We start from the raw sequence: 10,320 nt of genomic DNA on the forward strand, positions 1-10,320 counted from the left end.
GGTATTTACCCAAAGGTCTGTAAGTTGACATGTCACAGAGACACCTGCACATGAATACTCACTGCAGCACTGTTCGCAGTTGCTGAGTTATGGAACCAACCCAGGTGTCCAATAACAGAGGAGTGGATAAGGAACTGTGGCTTATATACACAATGGAGTTTTTTCAGCCATAAAGAGGAATGAAGTTATGTCATTTGCAGGAAAGATGGATGCAGATGAAGATAATCAAATTAAACAAATTAAGTCAGTCTCAGAAAGATAAATATTGCCTGTTTTCTCTCATGTGGGACTTCTAGATTTTATATAGTTACATAAAATCATGTATGTATGGATTAAATGAAAGAAGTGAAACGGTCTCGGGGAACAAAGAGTAATGGGGGAGGACTGAGCAGTACGAGGATGGGGGAATGGGGTGAGAGGGCAGTGTGTTCAATGAACAATATATACCTGTAAGAAAAATGTAATCATTTTTAAAAATTAAAAAGGAGAAAGTAAATATATATTGCACAATAAATCTTCTCAAATATGATTGTGAGTGATATTCTAAATAATACCAGGAAATGTGTAAACCATTTCTATCTGGCTACATTTGAAATAAAGTAGAATTTAATTTTTAAAAAGGAAATGTAATGGGAAGGAGCAAAGGATATATAAGCCGAGAACACCAAAAGGCACCTCTCTCACAATTTTGTATGGCTGTCAAGAGGTCACAGAATCTGTATTTGAGTGTGGACTTTATGGCACAGCCGTAAATGTGGGGCACCCACTCTTCTGTAAATAAACCACTACCCTATGCTCTGTTAAAAAAATAAGGAAATGTAATTATATAGGAGAGTGAAGGAAGGATTTTTTTTTTTTTTTTGGTCTTTTTGAGACAGGGTCTCCCTGTAGCCCCAGCTGTTCTGGAACTCACTATGTAGACCAGGCTGGCCTTGAACTCACAGAGATCCACCTGCCTCTGCCTCCTGAGTGCTGGGATTAAAGGCGTGTGCCACCACACCTGGCAGGAAGGATTAATTTTATGTCAAGATTATTTATTTATTTTATGTGTATATATGTGTGCCTGAATATATGTATGTGTACCACATGTGTGCAGTGCCCATGAGGGTCAAAAGAGGGTGCTGGATCCCCTGAAGCTGGAGTTACAAGTGGTTTGAGCCACCAGATGTGGATACTGGGAACTGAACCCTGGTCCTCTAGGAAAGCAACAAATGCTCTTAGCTGTGGGGCCATCTCTTCAACCCCTAATATTACATTTTAAAATGTACTTATATTTTCTTTGTGGTATGTCATTCTCTAATAATTTTAAATCAATAAGAATTTTAAGCAAAAATCTTATTTTGCATCACAAAACCCAACTATTGCAGACAGTATCATCTTGTAAGGTTGAAAAGCACTGGTCCACCCTCCTGGCAGAGATGCCTACATCCTACTAGCACTAACTCAATGCTGCATCCCTGTGAAGAACTGAGTCTACAGTTAAAGTCAGCAAAGGCAAAACAAACACACAAATAAATAGAGCATCTGATAACTCAAGAGAGGTCAGCTTCTTCTTTTGCTTCCTAATGTTCAGTGTTGAATTTGAGGGATGGAAATTTCCAAATTAAAAATAGCTTCCTGGGAGCTAGAGAGATGGCTCAGCAGTTAAGAGCGCTGACTGCTCTTGCAGAGGACCTGGATTTGGTTTCCAGAACCCACATGGTGGCTAACAACCATCCTTAACTTCAATTCACGGGATCTGACACCCTCTCTGGCCTCTGTGGGCATTGTACACAAGGATACATTTACATACATGCAGGCAAAACATTCATACACGTAAAAACTTTAAAAAAAGTTTTCCTGGAAAGAGTGGCTGAGTAGGAAGATGTTACTACCTTGGAATTACAGCCTACACCTCTTTTCAGGAATCACACCCATGATCGCCACCACAAGTGCTCAAGGAATGAGGGTTCTGAGTCAGGCTCAGGTCAAAGATCCTCACAGATCTTAATTTGCTTTAACTCTCACAGAAGTGCAACATGAACCACTGCTGTTCTCTTTTGACAGAGGAGACCATTCCCTAAAGCATCAGGAGCCGGCCCAAAGCCACATCTGGCTGTTGGTGTGGCTGGGATCTGCACCAGGCTGTACCCTCTGGAGTCCCACCATTGCACCTATGATAGGTAGTGTTAACTGTCAGCTTGATAGAATCTAGAATCAGCTGGGAGATGGGCCTTTAGGCATGCTTGTGGGGGAGTGCATTAACTAGTTGGGAAAACCTGTCCACTATGGGTGCACCATTCCCTGGCTGCCATTCTGAACTGTATCAGACAAAGAGTGCTGCATGCATTCATCTCTCCCTGTTTTCTGATTGTTGATGCTAAGTAACCAGTTGCTTCAAGCTTCTGCCATCTTGAGTTACCTGCCGTGATGGACTGTGCCTTTGAACTGGGAGCCTTTCTGTCTTAAGTTACTTTCCCCAGGGCATTTTATCACAACAAAAGGAAGAGAAACTAAGTCAGCACCCAAGTGTCTTTCAGATGGATATATTGACCTTCTAGAAGCTGATGCTGGTTCCTATTCAACTTCTGTCTAGTGTTCCCAAGCTAGCCACCATGGCCATGTGGTTTTAGGGAGATCTGGTAGTTGAGTTTTAAGGAAGGGCTAGTCCCTGGACGTACTAACTAATCTTTAATGTCCCCAACCAGAGTTTATACATGGTTCAATCAGAGTGGTCATCCTTATATGAATGGACCATTCCAAATGAGATATTTTCAAAGACAACTTTAATTGTGTATATGTGTGTTTATATACATGGTCATATGTGTATGCATATATGTATGAACACACATATGCTTGTAAGTACATACAGAGGCCGGACATTCACATCCAGTGTCTTCCTTAATTTCTCTGTTTTAATTCTCTGAGACAGGGTCTCTCATTGAGCCTGAAGTTCACAGATTTGGCTAGTGAGCTCCAGAGATCAGCCTGTCTCTGCTTCCCCCATATTGAGATTATAGGTGTATGTTGCCACACTGAGCTTTTACATGACTGCTGGGGATATGGACTCATGCTTGCACAATAAGCACTTTACCCCCTGAGCCATCTCCTTAACTCTCAAGGACAACTTTTGAAGAAAACACCCCTGATCTACAACATTGGAGATCTTTCGTACGACATGAAATAAGGTGACGTCAAATTTGAGTCTGAGGGATGGGTGCATCAGTTAGTGAGTTCTGAGAGGTTGAGGTTAGGGGTCTGAGACCCACTGTGGAGCTTGGATGCTCCCTCCCCTCTTTGCTGTGCTTTCTTGTCCTTCTCCATCAATAGCAGGAAGGGAGCACTCAGAGTGGACACTAGGGAATGTCCGCAGGGAGGCCCCCTGCTAGAGGACTAGAGAGATACCAGTTACAAAGACATGATCAGGGGATGAACTTGGAGAGATCATGCATGTGACTTTGCCACTCTGGAGGCCTCCCTAGCTCTGATCATCCCTTTCCTTGGCTCAGTTTGTACTGACATGCTGATACTTTTCCAACAGTTCCATCCTTTGGTTGTGCATTTTCCTAGACTGTCCACCCTGGGCCTGCTTCCTTCAATTAGGAACAAGAGGAAGGGAGTCAGCGGCAATGACTCTTTGCTGTCCCCTCATGCATAGCAGTGCTCCTTGGTCCCTAGAGGTTCATTTCAGGGTAAGTCATGGCTTCATCTGTCCAGTTTTAGAAAGATGCCATTTGGATTTTGCACATAGCTGTGAGAGTGAAAACAGGACTTAACAATGTTGGGGATGGAGGAAGAGTTTCACAACACAAACCCCAAAGGAGAAGTGAGGGCTCCCTCAGCTTCCTCCTGACAGTGAAGATTAATGTCACTCGGTACACTGGGGACCAGCAGGTGGTAAGAGCTAAAATGGGTTCTGTGGTGTCAGGGAGGGATAAGGGTACTGAAGGCTACTGGTGCTCCTCCCTTCAGGCTGGAAGAGTGACAGGTGAAGGCTGGTGCTGTGTGGGTGAAGCTGTAAAAACAGGGCAAGTCAGGCCTGGTCCTCCAAACCAGGAGTGTGGCTTCCATTCTGGAAGAAACCTCCTGTTTGGATCACATTGTGCTGAAAGTCCTGTGTGGCGAGGCAGGATGCTTGTGAGCCTCTCCCTCTCAGATCCCAGACTTTCCTATTCCCCTATTTAGGGCTGTCCCAGCCAGGCACCATCCCTCTCCCACTCCCCACCCCATCTGCAGCTGAGGGAGGGAGGTACAACTGCAGAGCAGGTCTGGGAAAAGGCTTACAGAGAAAGAATAAAGGGGTCTGAGGATGTTGCTCAGTTGGTAGACTGCTTGCCTAACATGCATGTAGCCCTAGGTTTGACTCACAGTAATGTATAAACCAGGAATGGTGGTTACTGCTTGTCTTCCTAGAGCTCTGGAGGCAGAGGCAGGAGGGTAAGAAGATCAAGGTCATTCTTTTAGGTCAACCTGCAATACCTGAGACTGGAGAGAGAGACAGAGAAGGGGAGGGAGGAAGGGAGAGAGGGAGAGAGGGAGAAAGAGAGAGAGAGGGAGAGAAAAAGAGAGGGAGAGAGATAGGGAGAGAGAGAGAGAGAGAGAGAGAATAAGATGGGGTAGGGGTGAAAGGAGGACTACCATGGGAGTAGAAAGGAGCCTGGGAGAGTGGTGAGAAGGCAGGTGCTCCAGGGTGCTGGATGTTGTGGGAAACTGGAAGATCAATACACAGCCATCTCCATTATAAGCACTTCTACCAGAATTAAGTCGATCCTTAACTTCTTATGGCAGCCCATGGCAGAGTCCAGACAGTGCCCCGGGAGAGAACTTGAGCTCTGGGTTACTTTCGCCTAGTGACTGAGCATGGCAGGCCCAGTCCTGGGAGATGCCACTCTATCTCATGATATGATGGCGGCATTGCCACAACTTTCTTCCTCTCTTTCCAACATCAGGAACAGGCCTACTGATGTCTGAAGGTTCCCCACCTCACCTCAGCTGCGCTATTTCCTAACAAGTGATTTCCATTAACTCTATTTCATGAGCTGAATCCCTTTCCACAGGTGTGCTGGGTGGATGACGATGGAACGACGGAGAGCTATCAAGGAGGCACAGAGAACAGCATGCCCATACTCAAGGGCCCCTCAAGTCCTCTTGCCCTTCCACTTTGCACCGTTGACCCTAGGGGTTACTCTCCCCCCTGCTGTCCACCCAAACCTCTGACAAATGGCCCTTCCCAGCCCTCATTCCACAAAGCTCCATCTCCACTAGCCACATTGCCAGCCCCCAGGCCAACCTCACCATTCTAGCACTGTCTGGTGACCTCTGAAAAATAGATCTTCCTGCCCCAGCTTCTCCTGGCTGCCCCTTCTCAGGCTGTTCCAGTGCAAGGCCACAGGTGAGAAAGGAAGTAGTTATCTCCTTTCCCTCTTTGTCCTCTCTTGAAAGTGTGCCATCCCATGATACTGGACACACAATCGCTCTTGTTCCGGGAGCTGCTCAACCAGAGGCAGAGGAATGCCTAGGTATGTGTTACACACACACACACACACACACACACACAGACACACACACACACACAGACACACAGAGAGAGTCTTGGCATCAGCTTCTTTGAAGACCTGAAATAACAGATACCCTAACTAGGTACTTTTGTTACAGAGAAAATCAAAACACAGGGACAGTCAGTACATTGTTTCGAGTTTTGCTATTATGGACATGAAAGAGTTGGGACACCAGTTGGGAAACTGAGTGTGAGACAAGAGTGAAACTGAGGCACTGTTGCTTGCCTGTTGTGACTCAAATGTCCAGAGTGATGGTCAGTGTTAACTGTCAACTTGACAGACTCCAGAATCTCCAGGGAGATGGGCCTCTGGCTGAACCTGCGGGGGGTTATTTTGATTGTATTGACTGATGTGGGAAGCCCCAGCTTGACTGTGGGTGGGACCAGTTCCTGGGCAGGGGATCTTAAACTGTGTCACATGGAGAAAGTGAGCTGAGTGCTAGCATGTGTGCTAGCTCTCTTCTGGTGCAGATGTAAAATAACCCAATTACTCCAGGCTCATGCTGCCTTGATTCCCCGCCATGACGGACTGTACCTTGAACTAAGAGCTAAAGTAAACCCTTTCTCCCTTATGTTGCTTTTGTCAGAGTATTTCATTATGTAATAGGGAACAAATGAAGTCCAGGGAACACCAGGTCTCAGACCTCTCTGGCCTCAACTGGATGAAAATAACATGTCCCTACGTACACACCTTCCAAACATGTAGTCAGCTTAGGGATAAGTTTACCTCACCATATAGTACAGGATGGTCTTGGATTTCCCTACTGCAGTTTCCAGAGTACCTGCAATTACAGGCCTATGCCACTAGACTTAATAAAATAAAAAAATAATTTGGGGGGGCGTCTTTTTGAGACATGGTCTCCCTGTAGCCCCAGTTGGCCTGGAGCTCTCTATGTAAACCAGGCTGGCCTCAAACTTACAAAGATTCACCCGCCTCTGCCTCCTAGGTACGGGGATTAAAGGTGTGTGCTATTACGCCTGGCCTTAATTTAAAATTTTTTAAATAAAAAAATAAATAAAACAAAAATCAATTTTAAAGAAGAGGTAGATGTCTAAGTAGTGATGAGACCTCGAGGGCTTCTCCCTTGCCAGTGGGATTAAGGTCCTTATCAGTCAGGCTGTACCTCACATGGCCTTTCTGCCTTCTTCATGTGAAGACACAGCAAGCTCCTCAGCAGACCAGTTTCCAGGGCCTTGATCTTGGCCTTCCTAGCCTTCAGAATGGGGAAGAGTCAAATTGTATTCTTTAAACATTACCCAGTCTGTTGTATTCTGTTATAGCAAGGGATCGAGGCACAATTCCTTTATTAGGAAAAATACAGCAAATCATGGGTTTGGGTTTAAGAAGTAAGTGTAATCCATGCAAATGATTCATCCTGTAAAAATGAGTCATGAATAGAGTGGCACTTCTTCCTTAGATGTGTCTAAATACAGCTCACCATGCACCACTGCTATAGCCAACCCTACAGCTCCAAGCTGCCTCAGACCCAGCCAAGTATCAAGACATTCTCAGTGGAAATTGTGTTTGGTTTTTGGCTGCATTAATTTTACCACAATGAATGTTTAGTACTTACTAACAGTCTGCACAGTTCGAGTAGCATCAGTTGAATTTACCTAGTACATCTCCCTAAGCACAAATACCATCTATTTCCAAGTGTTTACTCAGGTTAATCACAGAGTGGAAGGACCCCTCTGGCTCTGTCACGCTTTCTTTTCTTCACAGTCCAAACTGTGTTCAATGAATGTGAGTAAGCATATGCAGGCATGGTGGCTCATTCCTCTAATTCCAACACTTGGAAGGCCGAGGCAGGAGGATGATGAGTTTGAGGCCAACCTAGGCTACAAAGTGAAATCCTGTCTCAAGAATAAATAAATGAAGCCAGGCATGATGGCACCTTCCTTTAATCCCAGCACTCAGGAGGCAGAGGCAGAGGCAGGTGCATACCTGTGAGGTCAAGGCCAGCCTGGTCTATATAGTGAGTTCCAGGCCAACTGGGCCTACAGGGAGACCATACCAAAGAATAAATAAACAGATGGGGTTGATGAGATGGTTCAGCAGGTAAAGGCAGCTACTCACAAGCCTGATGACCTGAATTTAATCCTCTGAACTCATGTGAAGTTGGATGCAGTGGCATGAATCTGTAATCCCAGGGTTCTTGTGGGGGAATGGGAGGCAGAAAAGAGAGAATGTGCTGGAAGCTGGTGGCAGAAACAAGAGAGACTCTGCTTCAAAACAAGGTGGAAGGAGAGAAATGACTCCTGAAAGTTCTCAGACCTCCACATACGCGGAGACAGGTCTCTCGCTAGCTTGGAACTCATTGATTAGGTAAGGCTGACTGGTCAGTGAGCTCCAGGTTTCCACCTGTCTCCACCACCCCGACACCGGGATTACAAACTTGTGCCACAGTACCCAGATTTTATTTTTAGTTTTTAATTTTTGAGACAGGATTTACCTGTAGCCCCAGCTGTCCTGGAAATTGCTGTGTAGAGCAGGCTGGCCTCAATCTTACAGAGATTCGCCTGCCTTTGCCTCCCAAGTGTTGGGGTTAAAGGAGTGCTCCGCCACACCTGGCTGTACCTAGATTTTAAAATGTGAGTTCTAGGTCCTCATGCTTTCGTAGGAAGCACTTTGCCAACTGAGCTATGTCCCCAACCCACAGCATGTCTTTAGACAACAGAAGTGGTACCACACAGACACCAGAAAACAACCAGGGCCTCCTTGAACTCCAGAGGCTTCTGTGAAAGGAACCTGGCTATTTCTAAGTGTGCTGAGACCAACTTCTCACCCTTGCTTACCGAGCATGCCACTCTTAGTAGCTCAAAATGAGGCTGTCCACTCAGCAATTTATGTAAACAGTACTTTGAGTCAAGTTACAGTGCCCAATAGTCCCTATGGGCAAGCAAGTGGGGTAGAGTAGAAAAGAAAATTAGGTTCTGAGTTAGGAAAGAACCCCCTGAAGTTTTTTGTTTGTTTTGCTTCTATTTAAAAGTTTTTAGATAGGGTCTCACTATGTAGTCCTGGCTGGCCTGGAACTCACTATGTAGATCAGGCTGGTCTCTGCCTCCCAAGTGCTAGGATGTGCCATCATGCCGGGTCTCTGAAGTCTTTGAAGGCAGGAATGGAATCTCATTCCTGGACCAGAGATGGATTCTTTCCCTGGACTCTGAGGGGCAATGCTTTGGAAAGTGATGGATGGAAAAGTCACAAAACCCTGTACATATCCCAGGTGCAATGGATGCCAGGGGTTGGAATCTCTTCCCAGGAACTGAAAGCATGTATTGCTCATCTTTCGCAGTGGCAAGATCCCTGGTGAGGAGTCGATCTATTGGAATGTCATCAAGTGAGCTTAGACAAAAGCTGAAGTCAGTGGACTTGGCATATAGCCCAAACACTGGACAGCATTTGGACACTGCTGTCGGCTTTCCTTGTCTGACTGAGATCTGGGCCCTTCTAGAGACTCCTGATGGTCTTTGCCTCTGGGTGTCCTGTATCTTCTGCTGGTGACTCTCCTATGGGTGTCATCTGTCTTCAGAGAGACTGACACCACTGACGGCAGCAGCACAGCCTGTTCCAGTGTGTACAGACTTACTCTATTAAATTGCACGTGCCGCGGCCCCTCCCTGGCCACCAACCGGCAGATCTTTTTTGGGTTTCTCTGTTGCCCACCTGTGTTCTCTGCTCCTCAAGGCCAGATGGTCTGTGCTGTTGTCAAGATGAAGGAAGAAGGTGAGGCACTCTGGGAGTCTAGGATCTGCCTCTTTCAGTAGCTGGCTCTTGGCCCTGACTGGCCACCTTTACTTTAGCTGCAATATGTGTATTTGAAGGCTGAGGAGATAGCTCAGTCAGTGAAATGCCTGCTGTGCAAATACAAGGACCTGAGTTTGATCTCCGGTGTGCAAAATTGATGTGTGCTTGTAATCCCAGCAGTGGTGAGACAGACAGGAGGATTCCTGGGGCCCACTGGCCAGCCAGCCTAGCCTAAATGGCAAGCTCTCAGACCCTAGAGAGAGATTCTGTCTCAATAAACAAGGTGTATGATGTCTGAGGAATGAAACCGGAAGTTGACCCTTGTCTTATATACACAGACACACACACACAGACACACAGACGCAATACACAGACACAGACACACACACACACACACACACACACACACACACACACACACACAGGGCCAGTCTAACAAAGTGTGTATTTGGACTCAGTCACCTCTGAACACACAGTTGTCAGTTCTGGAACTAAAAAAAGCAAAGAGGCAAGAACAAGATAGTGTGAGTGTTTCCTCTATGGAAAAGTGCACAGGCAGGATAAAAAAGATCACTGCCGTCTGCCTAAACTTGCCTGGCTAGCTCTTCTCTGTGAACTTTAAGCAAGTTGGCTTAACTCCTCATAACCCTAGGAGGTGGGTGTTTTTCTTTCTTTTTCTCATAAGAGCACAGAGCCTCAGAGAAGGTCAGTAACCTGCCCAAGGTCACAGAGCTCATATATTGGGATGTATCAAGCATCTCCTGATCTTCAGAGTCTACCATAATCCTCTGCTTTTTGGAAGCTCAGAGGGCATGGGAGGGCATCTAACTCAGTTGTGTGATGAGGGTCAGTGGGGCTTTTCACTGAGCCTCCTTGTCTTCTCCCTGTCCTATCCTAGTCAGCAAAATGAAGGCATGAATATGGGATTCTTACAATGCTAATTTATTCTTTTCTTTTTCTTTTTATTACATTTACTTATTATTTAAATGTATGTATGCACACACACACTTGCACATGTGTATGCCATGGCGTCTGT

The sequence above is a fragment of the Nannospalax galili genome, unplaced genomic scaffold (assembly GCF_000622305.1).
Source record: "Nannospalax galili isolate Female #2095 unplaced genomic scaffold, S.galili_v1.0 scaffold951, whole genome shotgun sequence".
Lineage (NCBI taxonomy): Eukaryota > Metazoa > Chordata > Mammalia > Rodentia > Spalacidae > Nannospalax > Nannospalax galili.